This window comes from Vicugna pacos, chromosome 3 (genome assembly GCF_048564905.1).
Source record: "Vicugna pacos chromosome 3, VicPac4, whole genome shotgun sequence".
In the NCBI taxonomy this organism is placed as follows: domain Eukaryota; kingdom Metazoa; phylum Chordata; class Mammalia; order Artiodactyla; family Camelidae; genus Vicugna; species Vicugna pacos.
This window is the reverse complement of record NC_132989.1, coordinates 75,311,718-75,337,895: the sequence shown is the minus strand read 5'-3', so window position 1 is coordinate 75,337,895 and position 26,178 is coordinate 75,311,718. Positions and strand designations below refer to the sequence as shown.

The 26,178-nt window shown below is 40.7% G+C and overlaps 1 protein-coding gene and 1 long non-coding RNA gene across 3 annotated transcripts in view; one reads left to right on the top strand and one right to left on the bottom strand.

Moving 5' to 3' along the window:
• PIK3R1 (phosphoinositide-3-kinase regulatory subunit 1) overlaps positions 1 to 26,178 on the top strand; it is a 562,158-nt gene that overhangs the window by 303,489 nt on the left and 232,491 nt on the right. The window contains exon 1 of one of the 2 annotated variants that reach the window (XM_072958568.1): positions 24,811 to 24,906. The exons of the other annotated variant lie outside the window; for it this stretch is intronic. The gene's annotated coding sequence lies outside the window, so the exon portion shown is untranslated. Of the gene's footprint in view, positions 1 to 24,810; positions 24,907 to 26,178 lie in introns of those variants that run through there. 2 annotated transcript variants of the gene reach the window in all.
• On the bottom strand, positions 21,075 to 22,949 carry LOC140695669 (uncharacterized). The gene is made up of 2 exons (XR_012071420.1): positions 22,868 to 22,949; positions 21,075 to 21,363 (listed from the first exon to the last, which is right to left on the bottom strand). It is a non-coding gene; the product is annotated as an uncharacterized lncRNA (long non-coding RNA).

Here is a 26,178-nt window from a genome sequence, read left to right as displayed (position 1 = left end):
AGCATAAAATATACTCACGTGCTTCTATCTGGAGTTTATTTTGAGGTAAAGGAAGAATTTGGAATCTGACTTTATTTTTAATGAAATGGGTGGTGAATTATCCCAGTCTCATCTTTTTCCCACTGATTCGAAATACCATCCTTAGGATATACTGTATTCCTGTGCATATTTGACTCTGTGTCTGGAGATCCTATCCATTCTATTAATCTGTATATTCCACAATGCTTAATTAATTGGCTTTATAATTCATCTAATATTTGATTCTTATGGATTATTTGGTATTATAGTCATACTTTAATAGCTCTGATGCAGGGAAAAAAGGAAAAACTGTTACCCTTTAAATGTGAGACCATGTTTGCCTTTGTGCAGCTCACCATCTTCTCTCTCTGTCTTTTCCCACTGAGCACCATCACTTCTGGTTTCTTTGGAGTTTCTCTTCCAAATCATTCCGACAGCCTTTCTTTATGTTTCCTTCAGCATAAGGCGTCCTGTTCTCCATCCTATGACTAAACAACTGGTTCCCTAATTAGAATATGATCTAGTTACGACCATTTGTATACGTAAACAAAATCAAATTTTATTCTATATGCTAAAGGGAATATTAATGAAAGAAATTATGTATCACGTGTAATCACTGTATATTCATTGGGATAATGGAAATCTCCAGTCTAGACCTTTGACAAAAATTCCCTCCTTCTGACCCCTTTCCCACCCTTCATCTTGGTATCTCATACCACTTCAAATCTCACATTAAACATCACTTATTCATAAGCTAATGGGTCCCTGTTTGAGGCTCTCATTGTGTATAATAGTTTTTAATTATATGATTATTTCATTATTAGCTTAATAATGATCTCTCTGGCTGGATTCTAAATTCCGCCGCGACTGTGACTATATGTGCTTTGCTGTTTCAGTATTCTCAGTGCCTAATTCTCAACCTGGGACATAGTTAGAGCTCCATAAATCTTTGTTGACTAAACAACATTTTCTCCAACAAGGGAGGCAGTATAATTTTAAGAGATGAGCTTGCTTTAAAGTCATAATGCCTGAGCCTAAATCTGTGTATACCATTTATTAACTATATGATCACAGGCATGTTATTAAACTTGCCAGTGACTCAGTTCACTTGTCTATAAAATGGGGAGAGCAACATCTATAGCACAAAGTTTTATGAGGATTAAGTATACAATGTGGCCACAAGAACTCAGTGAATGTCAGCTATTATCATCATGATCATCATTGGAGAGGAAGTTGTTTGAAGGAAAATAAAGATAAGGCATGGAAAATATTAAAATCTCACTTCACATCAAGTTCTTTCTTGGATTCTTTCTAGTAAGGACAAAAAAAAAGTTGTTTGGCAAAGATTCCTAAAAGCATTGACTTTCCAGTAGATGAGAAGTAGACACACACTCCTTCCTTTGCAAACACATGAGCTTTTTATTCCTCTAACCAAAACTGCTTCCATTGAGAAAAAGTTGCATGGTCACAAATGAACTTCTAACAATGCCAGCAAGCTTTCTGACGCAGCAGCTCATTTCTGCCAGAGTCACAGCTGGACTGTGTAGGAGAATCATAAGGGGACAGTGGCTAGCAGGAGCCTCGTGTTTGCCTGCAAACCACTGGCCAGTGATGTCAGTCATCAGCTCCCGATTCCACACCAAATGCCATGATGTGATAAATATTGCCAATGTCAGTATCATTACTACAATAATTGAGCACCTGCCAGTTTAAACCTCATGGAAAATTTATTCCTTGATTTGGGAACTATTTCTCTACCCCAAGGTATGCCTGATGGAAACACCAGGGCTTGGCACAGTAACATTTCTGTTGAAAGGAAGAAATAGCCGAAAGTAATTAATTCTTCAGCCTCTACAGAAATGAGCAGTCCGTGACCACCAGGAAAGGCAACATACGTATCTTTTGAATTAAAAAAAAAAGAAAGAAAAGAAAACCCTCTTATTCCTTTTATCCTTGCATTACATCAAAATTCTTCAAAAATTTAAGATAGAAAACTTCTTGCTGTATGCCTGAGAGATCATACCACTTTCCTCCTGAAAATCCTTTCAAAGTGCTTCCAGAAGCCTGGCCTGATCCTGGAAGGGTATGGGAGTGAGTCACAATACCCAGAAGACCCAGCGCTCCCCAGTGGCCTTCCTGCCTCAGGCATTTCGTACAATCAGCCACTTCCGCATTCTGCAGGTGATGGAAGCACCGTCCTGCAGTCAGGAAGAGCGCTTAGAGCAGGCTCCGGTACACATTCAGGACCAGAGAAGGAAGAACAAAGAGGGGCAGGTGTTGAGAGGAGCAGCAGGAAACACTGAAAGCTTCCTCAGAATTAAGAAAACCCTAACACTGCTTAAAAACAGAGAGGAAGCAGTTGGAAGCATGGCACAGGAAAACGATGGGAAACGAGACCTCGTTCCTGTTGAATTAGCCCTTTCTCCTTTCTGCTCTATTTCAGCAGAATTCAGAATGACTTGGGGCAAGGTTGAGGAGACCTCCAGGTCAAGACAAAGGTGGCTTTTGCTTCAAGGAGCCATGTTGCCTTTCCCATATAAAGTACTCACTGAGCCTGGGAGAGGGCAACGGGGGTGTGTCTGCCTCTCTATTCAGAGCAGCCATCCTGGAGGACCTTAGGGCAGAGGCTCTGGAACTGGCAGCCGCCACATGTTAGTGTGTCAGGGTGACAAGGGTCATGTCCCTCCCTGGCATCCTGGAGATACAGATGTGGAATCTCTCTTAAGGCAACAATTGCAGCCAAAGGTGTAATTCCACTGCCACAGATCTCTGATGGGGAAGGAAGGGTACCAGGAAGAATGTAGTTGCCTGGGTTTCTCCTTGCCTCAGAGCTATGGATATGTGAGTGACTTTCCAGGATCAGTGATTCCAGAGGCTTGCTTCACTGTAAAAACACACACACTTTTACCTTTTTAAAATTTTATTTCAGCAAGTTAGGAATTTAATAACCTTTTTAGAAACCAATTTCTCTCCTTGGTTTTTACCTCTGTTTAGGTGTTAATGCAGTTTGAAGAAGTTATTTATCCTAAAGTGGTGGGTTTGAACTGAGTTGACTATTTTTCATTGTGATGCAGAAGTTGTAACAACAAACAAGTGGTTACATACAGATTTATTTCCACTTTAGGGCATAACAAGCTCACATCCAAAACTTTAAAAAGGAGGAGGAGAAGAAAGCGGAGGGGGAGGGCAGAAGGAGAAAAAGGGTCAAGGAGGAAGAGGAAGAAGTGGGTAGAGAGAAGTGGGGAGACCAAGCAGAGGGGGGACTTTCTGAGAACAAGGCAGCAGTGGAAGTAGGTGAAAGGAGTGGCGCTGAGAAGCCAGTGAGCGGCGTGAGGCTGCCGGAAGAGGGGCGGGCGGATGGAGTGGAGTCCACTCCTGGCTCCCCAGACACTCGAGCGAACATTGCTTTGATCATCGGTGGGCAGAGGAGCTGCTGCAGACTGGAACTCCCTGGTGAAAAGAAGGATGAGAAAGTGGCCCATTCTCCTGGGGCAGGCCCAGCTGAGAGCCATCCCAGTCAGTACTTCTTCGGGGCAAGGAACTTGGCCTGACGTGCTCCAATATTGCCAGCACTCACTCAGTGTTAGGGAACACAAGTACTGGAGTCGCTTTTGAAATATCTGGCTGCTCTCTTCAAATGTGGGTTGAATTTTCTTTCGCAATCTGAACCATGTTCCTGCCAATGTTCAAGTTTACAGCTCCAGCTGTTAGGGAGTTATGTAAGAACAAAAGTGATCAAAGGACCTCAAGAGTGGAAAATGCATTTTCCCCCCTTGGTTGCATAACTCCCCCAATGGAATGGGCAATGTAATCGAAGCATCCTCTGCTCATTCCTCCTGCCCCTCACTCCTCACTGCTACCTCTACAACCAAAGAAGAAAAAGAAAAAAAAGGAAAGAAAGAAAAAAAGACATTAAAAAAAAAACAATGTATTTCCTCAAATTTAGAAAGCCTAAACATTTTTCAAAAGAACATTGCAAGTAACTAAAATAGATTAAAATAGAAACCAAGATCCCCTCAACTCTAGGGAGCTTTCCATGATATATATGAACTCAGTATGTTTAAAATATAATTCATTATAGCCAGCATGATATTTTAATGTCATTATTTTCTGAATGTCCCTCTTCGTCTCTGTCTTTCAGTCCTTTCAGAACAGGGAGCTTAGCTTTTTATCACTGCCTCCGCAGTCCCTGGCATACAGTAAGATCCAATAAATATCAAATGCCTGAATAAGGATTATAGACAATATGACTTTAGCCATAATCTGCAGAAGCCTAGATGTGAAGTAATGACTGTTTTTGGGAGTAAGAATCAGAGGCTTGATAATGGCCAAACAGGTGTTATTTGCCCATATTTCCCTTTTTCCTTACATATCTAATTTCAGAAAGAATAACAAAAGCTGAGCAAATTCAGGTGACAGAAGTGGGCAAAGCTGGCAGTCTCTGTAAGCCCTTAGCAAGAACTCTAGAATATTTTGGGGGGGGTTCTGACACCAGTGGCCTGTCCTATCCATTTCTGGAAATGTGAGCTACCAGACTGTACTAACCACCTCCACAAGTCCCAGTGGGCAGCGCTTATGAAAACTGACCCCAACTGACCCCACGTTCCTCTAAGAATGGCCCAATTACCACTTGGCAAATTGTAGTCCCAGATCGAGGATGTACTCAGTCAATGGACAGTATAATATAGATTGATAACACTTCCTTCAAAAATCTAGGGAAATCTGTCCTCAGTGGCTAGATTCCACTCTGCTGGGAAGAAGAGGAATCTAGAGAGAAATTCCAAAGAGCTAGTGAAGGGGACTGGGGAGACAGCAGGATGAGAGGACAGGATAGTCCTCGCTCACTTTAAAGAGACACTTACCTCTCCCTTGTGGTGGGACTGGCACTCGTTGCATTCTTGGTGTTTCCACGCCTCCGTCCCTATTTGGCCCTTCCATTTTTCTGGTCTTTATCACCTATTGAAGAGAGTAGAGGAAGAGTGTTCAGTTAGAGGACAGTGAGACCCTTTGAGCTCTCAAGTTCTCTTGTCCGTATGTATGGTAATGACCTTCCCATGGGTCTGTATTCACACCTCTTCTCTTAAGACCCTTCCCCACTATATAGAAGCATGAGACTACTTTCATTGTTTCACCATCCTAGTTGAAGACTGAACATGTCCTCCCACCCTCCCTTGGTGTACTGAATGAAAGTCTGCACCGCCTGGCCTGGCTTTCAGCACCCTTTCCAACTGTGCTCTAAACCTTCCTCTTCTGCCTTATCTGTTCTCTTGCCTGGAAACACTGCCTCTTTCTGAACCATGACCATCTTTTGACATCCTGTCCAAGTACATTTTAATCTAATTTCTCCGGGCCATTGCAACATCTCAGGCCTCTGAATTCCTGTGGAATGTACAGAGGCTCAGCTTTCCATGCCTTGATGGACCCACGGGTTAAGTCTCTTATGTGCAGAACACAGTGGCCCCTACGTGTGCTGGACCTTGAAGGGAATGGTGAGAAGAGCACTGAGGTAGAATCAGAGGCCCAAGTCTCAGGGCCGACTTGGCCATTCGATGTTTCTGTCATCCTGCTCAAGTGATGTTCAGCCTGGTGCGGGAAGGGACAGGCACATAACTCAGGAAGACATACCAGAAACCTGGGATTGCAGATAGTTTTCATTGTATATTCATAGTATAACTTTATATTTGGGAACACAAATTACTTTTGTAACAAAGATTATAGAAAGTAAAGTGTAACCAAATCTTGGCTGCAAAGTACCTATAGAAATTGACTTTATTTTATGATTCTTAATCGAAAGTTAAAGGCTTGCTGCCCTTAAGGGATAGGGTAGATCAGAATTTCTGGGGAACATAAGATCCTTGTGGTTATTAAAAAGTTAAAAGCTGAAGAAAACTAGCAACTTACTCTATCTTAAATATTACTTTATAAAATATGGAGAAACCAATAAATTAACAGTGAGCTTCTTGTGAAAATGAAATAAGATCTGTGAAAGTATTTGCAAACAGTAAGGTTCTATTTAATAAATGTAACATGTGAGTATATACAAGAGTATATATAAGAAAAGCTAGCATCTACCCTGTTAAGGAACAACTTTGTTCCTTATTCACATTATGTTAGAGATTCTCACATCAGCGAATCCAGAGGGTCTACAAAGCTATGGGATAAATACAGTTATCTCAGGGAAAAATTTTACTTAAAGATTGGAGAGTTGGAGAGAAGAACTATATTTTTGAATAGAATACATACTTGCCACACATTTTTACAGTAAAACTTATTTTCTAAGGAATGTTACTTGTGCAGAAGGTCTTGAGGCTACATCTGCAGGAAGCATCCCACCACCTATGCCTGAGGTGCCCCCCACCCTAACTTCAGTGGACAACCTTAGAAAGCTCTCCATCTGTCATGTTATCCTCTCAACAACTCTACCACACATGCGTGACTATGTGAAGAAACTGAGCTACAGAGAAGTTGTAATGAAAGCTTGCAAACTTGTTAGTGGCAGAATCCTGCCTTCCCCTAACTGCACTGTCCAGTAGGCAAGATGATCCTTCCTGCTCCCTTGACTCGCTCTGCATCTTTCTTTCCCTTTAACTGCACCTCCTTTCTAGACACCCTCTCTCCACAAGGACTCATTCCCTAGATTCCTAGAGAAAACAATCTAACACTTCAGGGTTCTACAGTGGTTCGAGTAGTTGCATTTGAAAAGAGGACTGCTGGGACAGGGTAATGCTGACGCAGAGAACAGAACAGAAATACTCTTAGTGGAATTTCCCCAAAGACCAGCTGGGACAACCCCCTGGATATTGGATACATTGGATATTGCCCTAACCTCAAATGATACTGAATGAAAAATTTTAGAGATGTCAGACCAGTTCCTTTATAAAGGGATGGCCAAAAAGATACCCAAGAGGTATTGTCATAGCCCACCTTCCCAGCTTTTCAGGTAGTTGTGCTGGGTGTGGAGCCAGGCAAATAAGGGGTCTGCTAGCAGCAAGGAGCGGAAGCTTGCTTACTGCCTCATTCAAGCAATAAATCTTGAGGCCTATTTGACAATTGATGCTCTTCTAACTACTAGAGTAAAAAAGGGTTTTTTGACTATGCAAAAAAAATGAAAGTTGAACAATACCCTAAAATAGCTCTAGGAAAGGTCTTGGCCCTCAGGGGAAGCTGAGATCTGGTTCAGGAACTTGTGGAGGTCTGTTGTCTCAACATCCTACAAAACAGAAATAGTGATCCTGTTCCCACATCTCTGCAGCACACAAAAGAGAGTCATTACCTTAGAAAGTTTGGTCTGTCTGTCAACATTTTAGAAGAGTCACTTGGCTCTTCTAAAACACAGGAATTTATGGGTTGAAAACAGGCTTGGAATCTCCAGGATTGGCCCAGCGCTCCAACTTGTGGATAAACCACACCAAGACATGATATACTTTCTTGCTAAGCTTCTATATAATTCTGGTTTGAATATGTCCATACTTGTGGTTTCTATTTCTGCCCTAGTTTTGCTCCCTAAACTTCAGAAAGTTTGGTTCTGTCAGTCTCTCAATCTTTCTCTCTTGCTTTTTCTCATGGGTGCGCACACACAGACACACACACACACACGCACACACACACACTCACACACTCACTCTCTCTCTCTCTCTCTCTCTCTCTCTTTTATTGGGATGTCTTTTTACATGACAATTAGAGGGTTACAGAAACCAGAGGCCAGAGACCTTATCTGAGAGTTAACTAGGGCTTTCTAAAAAAATATGATAGAATTTGTTTATCTAGAGATTTGTCAAAAAAAGCAAACATGCAGGAGCCTACACTGAGGTTTTAGATCTGAGTGAATGATTGTTTATAAGTGAAATTATGAAGAAAGGACAAATTGATAAATAGCAAGCATTTACATGCTGCTGACTGTATGACAGGTACCTTCCTATGTGTTTTAAATATTTCTCCCAACAAGCTCATTATATGCAGAACTATTACTACCCCCACTATACAAATGAAAAAGTTGAGGCACAGAGAAGTTAAGTAACTTGCTTAACACACAGCTAACTAATGGTAGAGGCAGAATTTGAACCCAGGCATTTCAGCTGCCAAGTTGATGCTTTTCACTACTCTGCAGGACTGCTTTTCTAGTAAGTATAAGTGAGACTGTTTACTCATCCACCATAGCCTGAACCCTCGATTCGCATTTATTCTGCCTTCCCCCTCATTCTTTTCTTTCTTATTTTTTTCTCTGTCCGACTATTTGCTCCAACATGAAACCAGTCCTTTTTAAAGCATTCGTCTACTTAACATTGCAGGCTGTTCCTCATTAATTCAGCAGATAAGAGGACATTTCCATTGAAGATACCTCAAGATAGAAATAAGATTTGCTTACTTAAAGCATACACAGAAAGTAAACATGTTCTTTTCTTTATGTGTCTTAGAGGAATTTTTCTTCTGAGGGTTAGTAAAACCTTCCCTACTTTGCCCCTACTTTGCTTTTACTCTCTGGATCGCAAAAAAAGAAAAAAACAAAAACAAAAAACACCCAAAACCCTTAAGATTTTTATCTTTATCAGACCTCCTTAGCATTTTAAGGGCTTGGGTCCAATCCTTATAGGTTGGTTTATGGTTGGACTCAATTCAGCAGAAATTCTGTAACCCACATATCACTCACTGAACTAAAGCCCTGGCTAGTTCTTTATTCTGTCCGCTGAACTGTAGTCATTTCTATGGTAATTTTCTTATTTTTGTGTTTTTTTTTTTTTTGAAATTTTGTTTTTGAGTTTCCCATCAAACCAGAAACAGATTTCTCTTTTCTATTCTAGCCCATTCCATTCTTTGAAGGTGGGGGTCAGCTGTGAGATAGGGCTGGGTGTCACCACCTACTATATTGTCAGCTGCTGGAAGGTTGGGATCAATGATAGCATCTTTGCTCCATGGCGCCTGACAGTGCCTAGCATTGGTCAACAGGTGCTTAGTAATTGCAGGTTAAGTGAATGAAACAGTGAATACAGGAATTCTTTCCTCTATGTTGGCCATCATCCTATTTCAGACTTTGGAGATAGCATCCCTCTCCAGTTTACTCCAGAGTTCTGTCCCAGTGTGTGTGCTGTTATTAAATGAGTAGAATCCTGAACTGAGAATAGGTACATGATGTGGGCCAGCCAACTTTCTTATATTTCAGGATGTCCTCTAACAAATTACTGAATCAAAACCCTGTCCCAAAATGCTGGTAACTGCTGAAGATTGGTGATGGATACATGAAGGTTTATTATATTATTTTCTCTACTTTTGTGCATTTTTGAAAATTTGCATTACTTGTTAGAATCTGCCTACATGAAATGTTACAGGTAAATTAGGATAATAGTGATTTTAAAGGCAGTGCTTAATATGAAGGAGTCCACTCAAATCTTCTAGGTCTCACTACTAAAGAAACTATATTTCTTTCATCCACAGTGGAGTACTGATTTAAAAACAGTTTAATTCGCACTGGGAAAAACATTTTAACTGAAATCTAGATGACTTCTTTGGAAATGATATTTATTCTTTATCTTCCTTATAGAATGTTTTGTCTGGGGGAGGCTGTCTTACCAAAAAGTGGTCAAAATGCTGAAGGAATCTAGGTTCTAATGCTGACATTTTCTAAGGACTTCCATATGAAATGGTACCAGTGAGAAAAAAAATAGAAACTGTAAAATATAGGATAATTCTGTGTGTATGCATGTGCGTGGATATATGTTAGACAAATATTTACAGCCAGAGATCTTTCCACTGAAGGGAAATGGCGAAATGTTAGCTATAGCCATTAAACAAACGCTGATGGCTCAGAAATGTTGAAAAATCAAGCTCCTGTTTCTAACCCTGCAATTGGACTCTTCCGTACAATTGTGTTAATTGAATAACAGGCATTACGGTATCTTTATCTATGTTAATATATCCACTTCAAACAGACTGCACAGCGGTAGTAATCATCTTTAGTTCATTAGAATTTTTTAAAAATCAAAATAACTTATACAAAGAAAGGAAGTAAACTTATGTTAGAATTCCTTGGTGTTAGGGATTTTTAGAAGGAAGTGGGATCCAGGCTGCATAGACCTGTGACTTAATATCCACTGCCTGCTCCCAGCGTATATCTTTCTCAAGTTCTCTGCTGTCTCTGTTTTCCTACTTCATGTAATGTGCAGAAATCATTCAGTTTAGAATTGAAACCCACAATTTAGAAATACAGGTATTTTTCTTGCATTTCTCCATTGGGGTTTTTCCTCAGACATGCAGTATCTGAAGAAATCGGTCCAAACCCCTTGGAAAAAACAACACGTATTCCTACTTGAAGTGTATTTCCTTTTCCTGTGTGAGGAAGGCTGGTTTGTGTCTGATAGGTTTCTATTACCATATGCATCATTAGTGTGTGAAGTTTTAAAAAGCTTCTGAAACTCAGTAATTTTTTTTTTTTGAAATTCAGTAATGTAACTCTGAAATTAGCAGAGATACATGCGCAGCTATGTAGATATGAGGACGGGGGCATTAAGGGAGATGTGAATACATCTGCCAATCAAATGGCATGGTCTCAGTAAGGTGATGGCTGGCAGGAATGCTGGGGAGATTGGTGACCACTGCACGTAGGATCTGGGTCTCCAACAGAGTGCACACAAGGAGGCCACAGCCATCTTAAAGGACAAAAATCTTGAATTCTCTCCAAAATCAGAGATTGGCAGAGTTTGGGGCCAGGCATTCGGCAATATGAATAGCTCGTTTTCAGACACTGTACACATCTTATCTGATTTGAATTGATTCAGTATGGTTTCTCCAGAAGACTTTAAAAATCAAGTAAATATTAAGCTGTTCTCACTGTGTTAGCCAAACCCAGTTAATTTTGGTCAGTATAATCCTAACAAACTAAGATGCTGCAAATGGAACATTCTGAGTTCTGCAGACCCACTTCAAATGAAAGTATATGCAACTGAAGCCAATGCATGACTAGTCAGAATTATTTGTTTTAACATTACTTTACTACATGTCTCCACATTAAGCATTTGCCCAATGATCGTCAGTCAACCAGTTTGAAGCTATAATACACTAAAGTACAGCATTCAACTGTTAGTCCTCGTGGGAGGACAACCTTTGATCACACATCCCTTTGGCCATCCACTCTGTGTTACCAGATCCAAAATAGAGGTATTTATTTCATCTGGCATAGATTAGAAAATTAAATCAACACATCACCAAACACAAGCTCCAGAAGATGTGGCTCAGACAAGGATCAGAGTGCAGTCCCAGAGAAACAATTTTTATAACACATAAAGTTTTTATTATGCATAAACTCTAAATCTATTTTTAATTTTTTTCAAGGCTGTCAGTGGGAGGATTGCTGGCCTATAGCAAATTGCAGATTGTAAAAAATCTTTCCACAATGAAGCAACATCTTTTTCCACAGTGACTGTGGTCCAGGTTCTCACAGTAATGTTCTTACCACACTGGGTCATGGCCAGGTATCTTGGAGGTTAGACAGATTCTGCCAGCTAAGGAAATCCTAAATGATAGCCCTGTCACAGTGTTCTTACCCATCTTCCTCCCAGACCCCAAACCATTGGCTTCCCTGCCACTGAGCCAGGACACATCCTCCCCTCCTGCCCCACTTTTTCACACAATGGCCAGCATTCTGCACTGCTCTTGGCCCATGGTTTGGCCCGTGCTCCCAGGGACTTGGAATTCATCTAGCAGTGAGGCTCTCATAACCCAAACTTCCTGTGCAGACTTCAAACACACACACAAACACCAGGACCAGCTCTCAGGGAGCAAGAAAATAACACAAAATACACAAACTCTCTCCTCAGACCTGCCAGCAACATTCTAAAAAATCGTCCCTCGTTGCCCTGGGTGGAAGAAACACTTCTGGGATCACTTCTTCTCTACTTGTGTGATGAAGCATCCTCCAAACCCCAAAAATTTAGCCTAGAGTCTTCGTAGGCAGCCTCTTAGTGAGCTACAGAGTTTCTGAAATAAAAAGTTACTCTCTGAAGTTATTAACAAAATCCCCTTTTTTTAAGCACTCAATTTTAGTTCCCCCCAAATCTGTTTGCTTTCTGCAAAAGCTTACACTCTGGTATAGAAAATGTATATACACACAAATAATCATAATAGGGACTTCTATGTACCAGAAACTGAATACATAGGACTTGGGTCTCTTCTAGCAAAGACTTTAAACAATTGCATTTAGATATTCTGCTCAAGGGATGGAAAAGCCTCCTGGGAGAGATTAGATTTGAATTCAGCCCTAAAAGGATACACTCAGTCATGACAGCTTTAGGAAAAGCTCTTCCTCTCCCCGGTCAGAACTTTCAAGGAAGAAGTATGAACTTGGAAGAAATTGTTGGGATCTGTAGCTGAAAGTCAGCCACTTGGAGGAGGAGGGGAAACTGGGATTCAGCTAGTTCGTACTTTGCAGAGCCAGTGCTTGAATGACCAAGGCTTGACTGTGCCCACTCATCTCGCTTCTTATCCATGTACTGTTCAGCAGCAATGCTCAATTCCGTGGGCAGAAGTTCCATTGAGTAGATCTATTTCCTGCTCTAGGCAAGAGAGTCTAAACAGCAGCATTTTTATTTGCCCTGTTCGTGGCCTCTGTTCAAAGTAAGTGGAATGGCAAGTCAAGGGAAACATTATGATTTCTCTCTGGCACCCGCAGGGTCAAAAGATTCCCTCATTTTGTTGTGAGTAGAGGGAGCCAGGTGGGGGTGGAGGCTTTCATCAAAGACACTCAAAAATTCTTCCAGTTCTGGACCTGTCTTCTGGCTATCATGAAACTCTTTCTTTCTCTAGAGTTGAAACTCATGATTTAAGAAAAACTTTCTATGGCAAAAATAAATGCACTTTCTATTTATGGACCAATAGTAGAAAAAAGCCATTAGAACCCAGGTACTCCTAAGGAACTTAAGATCTTTGGGTAACAGGACCTCAGAACAATACAGTATATAGCAAACCACCATGAGTCATATTTTCCATCAATAAAAAGTTCTTAAAACTTTGTGTATGTTAATTGGACAAAGATCATAGAGCTCCAGACAATTAGAAGAGTGTTGGCTCCCAGACACTAAGGATAGCTGTAATAAGATGAATAGGTTTGAGCAAGTTTCTTAAATGTGTGCTGAACCAAACATGGTTAGGAACTAAGTGGTGCCTTTAAGGATACAGAGCAAGTGTGTGCTTTGCCCAGGACCAGAGGCCTTGAATTGAGGTGGGAAGCCCCATGAAAACAACCGGCAGGACCCCCAGGCAGGGCCACTACTCTCCTGCCAGCACCATCCGGTTCCCTGGCCCGACAGCATTATCTTGTTTTTTGTCTCTGAAACTTCTAGAAAAGTGGAACTTACCCCTAAGATTCTATTGGTTCCCTGAGATAACTCCTGATTGGTCCATTTGTAGCACCTCATTTGCATGGAGCTCACTCCTGGTTGGTCCATTTCTATCACTCCTGATTGGTCCATTTCTGCAAAGCTTGTTCTTAATTATTCAACTTTGTTACACCTTATTTGCATATGATGTTGCAAAGTGTAGACTGGCAGCCTATGAAAGCTTGTGTAGACCCACAGACGGGGTCCAGAGCTTGGAGTGTTAACTCCTCTGGGCCTGCCGGTGTAATAAACCTGAGTTCTCCAACTCTCTGAGTGCTGCTTGGTCTCTTGCCCGGATCCAGGTTGCTGTCACAACTGAGCTGTAACACACTTCGTTGCAACAGAATGAGTCGTCTTGTGTACTATGACTTGGTAAGACCTGATAAAAAGCCCTTTAGTGTCTCTTTCAGAATAGATAAAATTTATGCCATTAGAGAGTGCTTATTTGGGGTTAGGATTTTTGGTTATCCATTTTTAAGCTTTTTAATGAAGTACACGTACTCTTGGGAAGCAGTGGGACATGAACATGAACAACCAATCAAAGTGGCAAATCAGTAACTTCTGTAGAGAACGAGAGAAGGAATCAGAGGGCATGAATTTGGGTGGGAAGATTATTTCGCACTGTGCCAGAAGGGGGCTTGACAGAGTTAAAACAGTGAACATTAAATCCTCCTAAGAGAACTCCTGGATAGCCAGAATTTTAACACATGGTAATAAATCTCTAATGGCATGATTTCCTCTATCCCTCAAATTACAATACCTAGGACTCAAGTCTCTTCCAGCAAAGGCTTTTGATAATTGCAAATGGATTGTCTTAATTACATTATATGCATATATTATTAATATATAGTATGTATAGGTTTATATCCAGTTTCATGACACACAAGCCTGTGGTCTTGCCTCTTAGACAGAATGTTTCCCTCTCCCCCATCCCAGCCCAAGGACAAGATACCCAACCAGCCAGCTCTGCCAGAGGCCCTGCAGGCACTGCAGGTCTGCTCACAGCAATTGCCCAAACCTCCTCATTTTCCTGCCAGTTTTGCTCCTATTTTTTGCCCCCTGCCTTCTTCCAGTTTTGCTCAGCCCTTGCTGAGTATCTGGCTGTGTGTCTACTCTTGCCTTCTGCCTTTTGAAAGTGAATTTTGTTTCTCTAGTTATGTTTAGACCTGACTTAAACTCACCATCCAACAATTTCGCTTCCTAAGTGTTGGGTAAAATCTCCACCCAACACAGTTTGACTTCGATGTTGCCCTGAGGAGTCCTGGGGAGGCAAGGACCGGATGGACGTGCCTCTGCTGCTCAGTCACCAGATTTCCCATTTTGTTTCCTCATCATGGCTTCTTCCCATAGAGAAGGATGATAGAAATGTTGGCTCCCAGCTAACGTCAGCCCACTTCCAGCAGAGAAGGTTATAGTAACTTTTAATGACATTGATTTATCTTTTATCTTTGCCCTAATTACAAAAGTAACATGTTATTACAAAATTAACATGTCATTGTAGAAAATGTGGAAAATAAAAAATGTGAAAAACAAATCATTTAAAATTATCCATAATCCTATCACCCAGACATTGTATCTATTAACTTTTTTGTTTATAATTTTCCAATATTATTTCTTAAGTATAGTACATGTTTACACAGCAAAATTAGGGTCATCTAGTCATTTTGTTTTGTTTTTTTTCACTTAATTTCACTTAATATAGCCAATGAATATTTTCTATATCTTTGGTTATACTAAATCTGAAAAGTCCTTTAAGTCCATGAATTCAATATAGGAATCTGCCTACAAATAAATATGACAGACATAATTAATATAAACAAGTAGGTCTACTAGAGCTAACTATAAGGCACAATCAAAACATGATTTAGTGATCTAGACTTCCTCTTTTTGAGGCAGCATCACTTAGTGATGCTTAGGTAGTGATCCTCAGTGGTAAACCCAGACCTTAAGACAAAGACAGAACTTCACTCTAGAGCATTGGACTCAGAGTCAAATACCCTAGTTCAAGACGAAATCTGTGGTACATTCTTCAACAAATCCCTTGGCCTTTCTTAGACTGTGTTCCCATGTATAAAACTAAACTCATAATCATTGCTACATAGGGTGAGGATAAATGAAATAATGCTTTGGGAATTGGGAAGTGCTAAGCCAATGTGATGGATTGTTATTCCTGGAAGAGAAGGTTGGTTAAGTGCTGCCATTCAGTTTCCGCTAAGTTCACCTTATTGCCTTAATAGGACAGGAGAGAAGGTTTTCCAAGAAATCTTTTTTTTCTTTTATAATATCAGCGGGGCAGACATTTCTGATTTTCTCCCTTTTAAGATCAGCAGGATGCCCCTTTCCTAGCCTTGCTTTCCTTTTTCAAGGTCACCTTTCTCAGAAAAACAAACAACAACAACAACAAACCAAAACAAACAAAAATACTCACTAATTGAAAAATCTTATCAGCTTTCACTGACATAACCCAGGATATTAAATATAAAACTCTCTGTCTGGAAGCCTGAAATAAACTTTTATTATAAGACAGGTTTTAGAAAATGTCTAAAAATGAGTGCTCTTCCACCAATAACATCAAACGCTAGCCTCTAAATTGCCAATTTATGAGTGTGGAGTAGAGGAAAGCGATCTAGAAAACCATGAAATATGCAAAAAAAACAAAACAAAACAACTCATGACACTCCACTCTACTTAAAAGACTATAAAATAGATCTACAGACTTCATATTGTAGCTCACAAACTAAAATTAATGTGTTTACAGTGACTAATTACCTATTGTTTTGTGCTCTTCTCTGTTTGATGTATGTTAATTTTGGTGCTGATTTTCAGCTACTTGATGAGCCCAATGAGGGCAGGATATACTTTGTACACTCTGTAGCTCCCATGAGTATAGTCACAGCAGAAGGAGCTCATTAAAACCTACTGGTCAAAGCATACAAAGTACTCTTAATGTCAACAGGAAGAAAACAAACAATCCAGTTTTAAAATGGGCAAAAAATCTTAATAGACACCTCATCATAAAGATATACAAATGGCAAAAAAGCTTATGAAGAGATGCTTAACATCATTTGTCCTTAGGGAATTGCAAATTAAAAGTGCAGTGAGATACCACTATATGTCTGTTAGAATGGCCCAGATCCAGAACACACACAACACCAAATTCTGGTGAGGAAATGGAGCAACAGGAACTCTCATTGACTGCTGGCGGAAATGCAAAATGGTACAGCCACTTTGGAAGACAGCTTGACAGGTTCTTACAAAGCTAAGTATATTCTTACTATATAATCCAGCGATTGCACTCCTTGATATTTACTCAAATGAGTTGAAAACTTATATCCACATAAAAGCCAGCACACTAATGCTTACAGTATCGTTATTCATAATTGCCAAAACTTGAAAGCAGTCAAGATGTCCTTCATAAGATGAATGGATAAGCAGACTGTGGAATATTCATACAATGGAATATTCAGGTATAAAAAGAAATGAGTTATCAAGCCACAAAAGACCTGGAGGAACCTCAAATCATACAGCTAAGTGAAAGAAGCCAGTTTGAAAAGGCTATGTACTGTATAATTCCAACTATAGAACATTATGGAAAAGGCAGATCTGTAGAGACAGTAAAAAGTGGTTGTCAGGGCTCAGGGGGAGGGAGAAAAAGAGAGGGGGATAAGGAGACAGAGCACAAGGGATTTTTTAGGGCAGTGGAACAACTCTGTATGATTCTGTAATGGTAGACACATGTCATTACATTTGTCAAAAGCCATAGAACAAACAGTACAACACAAGAGTGAACCCTAATGCAAAGTATGGACTTTATTTAACATAATGTATCAATATTCATTCATCAGCTGTAACAAGTAGAGTTAATGCAAGATGTTAATAGGGAAAATCAGCAGGCATGGCAGGGGGAAATATGAGTATGCTCCCTGTTTTCTCCTAAGTTTTTCCATAAAGACAAAACTGCTCTAAAAAATAAAGCCTATCAGTTTATTACTTTTTTTTTATTCCTATTGATTGACTGGTTTCTTTTAATGGTGGGAAATGGATCTTCTGAAGAGCTACTTTCTCTTAATAGGAAATGATCCTGACAATTAAAACTGTGAAGGGGCCTCCCACTGAATACCAAGTGCACAGACAGTATGGATTATGGATTTATGGGGCCGTCTGCCAGTCAAGGCTCTTTCTTCTTTAGAGCCTTGATCTTTTCTAAAATAAAATCTGCTGGAAATTTCACACGCTATGGAAGCAAAATGGCTCCTCCCCACTGTCTCACGAGGGAAGTGCCCTTGTGGCCTGGAGCACAGACACAGTCAGGGAAAGGCCCAGTAAATGGAGCACTGGCCCTTCTCCTGGGAGTCCCTGAGTTGCACAGAATCATAACTTCCCAGCCAGCTGAAAAGGCCTTTCTACTAAGCCAAGAGCATTTTAATGTATTTGCCTTATTAATCTTTGAACCCTCATTAAATGGAATATGCACTAAATGGACCAGAGATGTAGAAGCTGAGCGGACAATACTCTGGACTGTATGGAGTCACCCTGGAAAAAAATAAATGAAGTAGAGGGAAGTGGGAGGAGAAAGAGAAAGTGGGGAGACTAAGAGACTTATCTTTTCCAAAATTGGAAAGTGTAGATGTTTAATACACCCCCCACCCACCACGAGTTGAACTCCTAATTTACACTTGGGAGTGTCGGGTCACCTGCATATGTGAAAAGATAGTCATGGGAGAAACTGATGTGTTATCCCATTGTCTTCACACTCACGCTCTAATTTTTTTTCTTTCTCTCACCCATTTCCCCTAAGCTAGTATACTTTTCTAATACTTTTGCCTGTGATCACCATAAAATTCAAATTAATTAGGAACCACCTTCCCTTCTCTAAGCCCCTTCTAAGACTTCTATTAAAACTTTCCAAAGGACAAATTCCTGTTTGACTCATTGTGATATTTAAGGTATCCTGATGCTGTAGCTAGTTGGCATGAGGCATCAAAAGAAGACTTAGAGAGAGAATCAAAACCAAATAAGAACATTAAAGCTGGAAAGGAATTTAAAGTTCCTGGAGACTACTTTCCTTTTCTTTCTTTCTTTTTTTTTTTAAACATATGAAGAAACTGGGACTTGAAAGTAACTTCCTTGATGTCACATAGCTGCAGATCTTGGACTAGAACCCAAGTTTCTCAGAATCTTTTTTCTTTTATCTTTATGACAATATCCTTTAAGCTAAATACAAATTTTGTTTCAACCCTTTTTTAGTTTAAAAATAGTTTTAATTAAAGAAAACAGCATTTGTTTATTTATTCATTCATTCACTCTGTGTTTGAAGGCATACTCTATACCAGCATTACTGGCCTTGGCAATACAGAAATCAGTGAGACAGATGGGGGCCCTTCCCTGTCTAGCAGACAACACCTTCAGCATCTTTGTTATTTAAAAAAAAAAAAAAAAAGGAAGAGGACGACAGTGGACAAAAACAGAAATTGCACTCAGATCCTGCCCTGATGGAATTTAGGATCAGCCAGAGGGTATGTGAAGGGGGACAGAAGGAAGTTAAAATTAAAAATTAAAAGAAATAAAATTAAAGGGATCCTGGGAGTCAGGGCAAGAAATGATAAAGGCTTGGACAAAAGCAGCAGCCACCCTGCCTTACACCAGCCACCCCCTTGGCCACATCCTTCACCAGGGCTGGTCTTCTGCATCACAGCAGCATGTAGCTGGACACTTTCTTCAAGAAAGACTTAAATCCCCTGCTCCAAAAGCTCTCTCACCTAAAATGTCTGATATCATTCCAGAAAAAAAGGTGTTTGTTGCATGGAATCAGTTAGAACTCTAGAGCCCCCTGAAAAGCCAGTGTGAGTCAGAATTCGAGATGCAATGACCACACCCATGAAAAGTAGAGTCAAGACATGATCCTTGCTGAGTCATCAGGTTGGAGGGAGCTTCCCAAACTCTTCCCCAAGTAAAGCACTCTTGAATCCAAGGAGCTCCACGAATACTCATTCAGAGAAACTACTTTGATTTCCTAAAGTAGGGGTTGGCCAACTTTTCTGTCAAGAATCAAAAAATAAACATTTTAGGCTTTATGGGCTATGTGGTCTCTATGGCAACGACTCAGCTCTGACTCTGTCGACAAAATCTAAATGGATGAACTTGGCCACGTTCCAGTAAAATTTCAGTTGTAAGGCAAGGTGGCTGTTGCCCAGGTCCAGGCTCTTTCTATTTCTTGCCCTTACTCCAAGGATCCCCTTCACACTGATCTGTCTTTCCCATCCAGTCAACATCCTTCACTGTGCTGGAAGGAATTCTCCAAAACGCAGATCTTCGTCCGTGACTTCTCTGCTGAAAACAGACAGTGTGCCAGATTTAACCTACAGGCATGGTTTGCCCTCACCCCACCCCACCCCTTCCTTTATTCCCCATCCTGTAAGAATCACTGTCTCTATAAATTTTCATCCAAGGACATATTTGCCTTACATTATCCCATTCACCCTTAACAAGTAAAAATCTTTTTCAGTAGAGTTGCTGTTCCTGTTTTCTATTCTTTGATTCCTTTTTGTGAAGCTGGTAAATACATTTCTTAGAAAATAAATGTAGATTTTTGTTTGATTTTAAGCATCTATAAGCAGTGGCAAATAAGAGAAATTCATAGCCTTTGAAACTGAAAGGGGATTTAGGAACCTGCTGACCCAACCCCGTTTTTTTAGCATGAGGATCTGAAGCTAAAGAGGCAAAGGGACTTGCCCAAGATCATAGACCTTGCCCAGCTGTACACGTTTGCACAAGATGTATGAGTTGAGGGGCACCCTGTTCAGAATCTGTCCCTGTCTGCAACCACACGCGTATATACATGCTCTGACTCTCTTTTCCTTGAATGATTTCACTTCACTTTGAAAAATAAAACAAAACAAAACAAAAATAGTCTCCCACAAAAACTCAAAAGAAGCACATCCTGACGGGAGCCCAAACCAGTAGGCAAATCATCCTGTCTGAGGGTCATTGTCAAAGAGGCTCCAGTTGTTTAGCAGACACACACAGGTATTAGCTGGAGTCTGAGGGCATCCCTGAAGTTCCTGTTCTGGCAGGAGACTGACCAACTATAATGTGCAGAAATACAGATTTACATCAGTTTCTTCAGGGGCATCTATTCTTCTCTCCTAGAACCATTGGAAATAATTTCTCTTAAAACTTTATTCTCCAGACAAAATTTCCAATACCATTCAAGCTAACTGAGCTTCGTGGTGGAAATGCCTATAAATTTTCCAAAGAACTGTGAGCCATGTTAACGTCTGTTGGAATAGGGTGAATACCAGACTAGAGAAGAAATGCCAGGAAGAGAAGTATTTCCAATTACACCATTTCCATTCTTCTACTTCCATCCTTTCTCCAGGATTCCCATTCTGCAGCAAGGACCAGGCCATTATGGATAGGAAGGCCATTCACTGGTCTTGAATTTAGATGTTCAAGATGGAATATTTAGCCCGGCGCTGAGCATTTTCCTTGGATGCAAGTCATAAAGATGAATTACACAATGTCCATGACTGACTCATCCGGCAGTGGTTCCCAGAGAGAGGTCACATTAACTGTATTCATTCTCTTAATGTCCTTCCACTTAGTATTATGCCCACTTGGCATCTTTGCATTTTAAATATTCTGAAATCTTTTTTAGTACATTCTGTTCCATCACACAAAGAGATCGTAAACTCTGTCAATTGATATTGTCTTTTATTTCTGTTTTATTTTGTGTTTTCCTTTCCAGAATTAACTCAGGCCCATAACCAACCTGGAGTAGTGTCGACCTTGATACAGAGGACTGGGGCAATTCAAAAGAGTCAGTTCTCCTCTGGGCTAGAGCAGGTCGGGTCCAGAGACTCACAGACTCAGGAAGGCTCCTGGGGTTCTACTCCCCAACTTTGATGACTAGATGCCAGGCTTTCTGCGAGTGCTTTGTGTGAATTATGTCATCAAATCTTCCAACAACTCTATGAGATAACTGTATAATTATTTCCATTTTACAGAGAGAGGCATTAAGGCTTGGGGAGGTTAAATAAATTGCCAAAATTGACAAAACTAGTAAGTGGGGAGACCAAGGATTCCAACTCTGTCAGTCCACGGAGCAGAGACCCTTAAACACTCTGCAAATCCTTTTAGTTTGCCAAATGATGCTAGAATAATTTTTTTCCAAAATGCAAGTCAGATTATATTACTCTGAACTCTTCAGTAGCTTTTCATGTGTACAGGACTTTATTCAAAATGCATTTTCCATATAATATCATTTAAAAGCCTCTACCCACCCCCTCTTTCCTACTTCACATTTTCCCAACCATCCTTCTCCTGACTTGCACTGTATGTACCAAACTGCTTGCTTCTAAGTATGATGGGCTACTTCACACATACTGCTTTGCTCATACTGCTGTCTCTGCTTGGAGAAGCCCCTCTCCCATCTGCCTGGGAGATACCTGTTCATTAGCTTTTGCTTCACTGTCATCTCCTCTTAAAGATCGTTATGGACGTCCTCCCAGTTTCCTCCCTTCATCTCCATTTTCACCTTCTGCAGACTTTTGTCTTGGTGACTAGAACACATCATTGTACTTCTTGGTCCATAAGGAAGTCTAAATGCTTCTGTAAAGCGGACTCTCTGCCTTATTTATCTCCTATCCTTGGTGCCTGTTCTATGCATGTAGTAGGTGCTTAACCATAGCAGCAACAAAGAGGGACCATTTGCTGAGTATCTGCTGTGTGCCCAGTTTGCATGTGTTTGTTAGTCGTATGTCTGTGTATGTGTCTATGCATATGTATTATGTATGTTCATGGTAGAGACTATTACTCTCCTACAGACAAGGAAGCTATTGTAGCATGATTGTAGCTTGGAGAGGCTAAGTGACAGAGCTGGAATTTGGACCCAAGTTTGACTGACTTCAAAGAGGAAAGGAAGGAAGGAGGAAAAGTAGAAGGAAGAGAGAGAGATAATTTCAAATGAATGAATAGAAATACTCTACATGAGAGGGTGGTAATATCACCCTTTTGAAAAGATGCACAACATATTTTGCAAATGAAGAAAGCAGGATTGAGGGATTTTTCTTGGATACTCAACTGGTGGTACCCTTTTTGGAGGGATAATTCAAACACGCCTGCTGTCCCAGAACCATTTGCACAATCCTACTGCCAGGAGTAAAGTGGAAAGGAAAAGAAAGGAGACCTTTAAAATGATATGAAACAGATGTCATTCTCTCTCAACAAATAAAAAATAAAAACATTTATAGCAAACTAGAACTAGTAGAGTCCCTTAACCATAAAAAAAAAAAAACCTTGCCTTCACCTTTGTAAACAGTCCCTTTAAATTATTTCTAATTTGAGTATGCCATCTATTTCCTGCTGGGACTCTGATTGATGCAGATAGGAGCATATAAAATTCCCAGGAAAAGAAATCTAAATGGACAAGAAATACATGAATATGCAAATGCACATTAACGCCACAATGGGGTAACATGTTATACCTGTCGGACTGGGAGCAGGTTCCAAGTTTTATAGTGCCGAGTTCAACAAGAATCCAGGGAGAAGTCAGCAACTCTTGGGAGGATTATTTGGTATACCTGCTCTGAAGAACATTTTGTCAAATCATGGTGAAGTTGAATCTTTTCCTTCACTGCACCCCAGAAATTCCACCCCTGTGTATGTGCTTTAGAGAAATTCTTGCACAGGTGCACGAGGAGACATGCACAAAATGTTCACAGCAGCATCATTTGTCATAATTAAAAAATGGAAATACCCTACATGGCCATCAAACAGGTGAATAAATAAATTATAGGATGTCTATACTGTGAAATTCTGTATGACAGTTGAAATGGATGAATTAGAACTACATCATGGGTCCTGGAGTATCGATATGGATAAGTCTCAAAATTGTAAATTTAAGAGCAAGAAGCAAGTTGCAGATTGATATAAACAGTTTGACACTATATAAAATTTTAAATGCAAGAAACAACACTCTGTTTTGCATGGATACATCTGCAGGTATTCAGTGCATTATAATATGGACAGAACTAATACTTACCAACCTCAAGGTAGCAGTTACCTCTAAGGAGGATAGGAAAACCATAATAATTTTTAATTTTTTAAAAAATTGAAACAAATATTACAAAATGTTAAATTTTCATTTGGAGTGATAGGTACCTGGAGTTTTAATCTGTTACTGTTTTGTTCAATATGTTTGAAATCTTCAAAATAAGAAAATATTTTTGAAAATCTAATACATGAATCCAGCCTTCTGTCTAGATCTAAGCCTCGTCGAAATGTGTGTGTTAGTAGCCACAGAATGGGGTAGGGTGTATTAAGAATGCATGCTAGAGGAGTTCAGGGTGCAGTACCATCCCGCACTGACTGACGGGGGGCAGTCGAGTCTGCCCTCAGAATTATCTGTCTAACCTCACATTCTGTTAATGAGCAAACTGAGGCCACCAGAGGTGATGGGCTTAGTTAAGGACAGAGTAGGGACCTGGATCATGTTAAATTGATTAAACAAGGAGGCCATTAGACTAAGGGTTTCTAATGTCATCTTAAGCCAAAATCTAAGCCTATAACACCTCAAGGTTGGGACGTCCAAGCCTAGGGACAACCAGCCACAGCAGCCAGCTAGGCTTTAAGCCATTGCTGATCAATATTTTTCTTATTTTCCTTGTTTTGCTTCTGCCTTTTCTCTGTAAAAGTCCCTTCGCAAGATGCTGTTGGTAGTGCTCCTAACCGCTTCCAGTCTGGCACAGCCCGTCTGGAATCAACTTCTGCTCAAAATGACCTAAAATTTTTAATATGACCCAGTTATCTTTTACAAGTCATATGATTCCTATGTCAGTGTTCTTCCAGGATCTTGTGCCCCTTCTCAAATCAAAATCAGGGGAAGGAAAAAACGCTTAGTGCTTACCCGGTAAAAACTCTTGGTGTGTTCTTTTCTTTTTATGAGTTTATAAGCTATTGTTTATTTATGACCTTGTAATATTTGTGGCAAAAAAAAATGAGAAGAGATCAATTGGAATGATTCCATCGTTCCTGTTGTCTGAAAGGGAAAGGAGGACTTTGTTATCTGGTAGACAGCATTTCTGAACTGCACAACAAAGCCCAATGCCAAAATCCCCTTCCGCATTGTGTTTCTTCCTAGCTGATTGTGGGGGGAAAATGGTTTGTAAAGCAACTGGGTAGATAAAAGACGTTTTCCACAATTTCTCTCACCACACGTCTAGCCTAACCACACCTGGGATTGCCCCAGGGTAACAGCGACAGCCATGATCAGTTCCCCTTCCCCCTCCATCATATATTCTATAATTCACTCTCCCCTTACTGCTCTTACTAGTTAGTATTTGGTTTTCTTCCAGCCCCCGTCTGTGTCCGTGTCATAATCACCATCACAAAATGGAATTCTGTCTCAACACGTAGTGGAATAGGGGAACCCAAAGTCAACTGTTAGTGGTCATTGCCCCATCCGAGAGTGACTCAGAAGGCCACCTAGAAGGCCACATCTCTGCCATGGGAGAAAACTCATACTGTGAGTCATGCTGAACCTCTGGAGAAAGCCACAAAGGGGTGGGGCTCTCTAGGTGAGAAGGTTAATATCCAAAGGGGCATGTCAAACTCTGACATCATCAGGGCTAGTGACACCTGGGGAGCTGGCCATAGATGGAGGAGGTAGTGCCATGAGTCTAGATGACCTGTCCATTTTGAAGCAGAATATCAGCCAGTGGCTGGAATATTGGGGACAAGTCTAGTGTCCCAGAGGATGAAAGATTGAAAAGCTCATCAGATGCCAAGCTGCCTTGGATTCACAGCACAGCTAAACCTCAAGAAGGAAAACAGAGTGAGTGTGACTCAGAAAAGCAAGGCAGAAGATGCTGAGCTATATAGACTGGGACATGGCGTGGATTGGGAAGTGGATTACAGAGTGATGGCTGTGGGGTGCCCTGGGCTCATCCCTGACACATGGACTCTGGGCTCAGGGAAGCCAGTCTGCTTCCAGACTCCACCCATGGAGAGACTGATAACCTCCCTGCCTGGGTCAGGAGTTGCTCAACCACTGGGAAGGGCTGTGCCTCCAGGGTGAAGACTCTCAGGGCTGCAGACTGAGAGGCTGGGGAATCACGTGTTGAGCATCATGATTCTTCCAAGCATGGGAGACTGGGCTTCTTTCCTAGAATTGAAAAATAAATCTATTCTGCAGTAGAGAGAGAACCAAGTCTGCCTATTCCAGAGAAATACATTAATGCCCCCGAATGCCTTACACTGTGAAAGGTAGAAAGGACAGTCTGCTGCTCTGGTGATTTGAGTTGAGTCTACGGAACTGCCATCTTTATGTGTAAGAAATTTGTTGTGTATCTGCAATTTCGTATGAGTCAGCCTTGGTAAATGTCCTTCAGATCTCGCACAGTGTGACTTCTTTTAGTGGGAAACGTGGTGGCCATTTCAGCTGTCAGTAAGTGAACTTTCCTGGCTGATTGATTTCCTCCCCTCTAAAATGGAGATAGCCCAGCCTTAGCAGAATTGTTTTAAAACATGATAATGGTAAGAATCGTCAGCCACGGAAAGAGGACATGGGATCAAGTTACTATCATGTTAATGTTATACAGTGACTATTCTCATAACATCCGTGGGTATCAGCATAATTCGTATTCGTGGATTAATGGAGCAAGCTGTCAATGTCATGTCACTCCACCTCCTTCCCAGGTGGTCACTACCTGAGCATCCACGTGCCCTCCCCACCAGGTGTAGGCTAGCTGTTTGGGGGCAGGGGTTATTCAGAACCTGACTTTATCCCTGGGGCCTC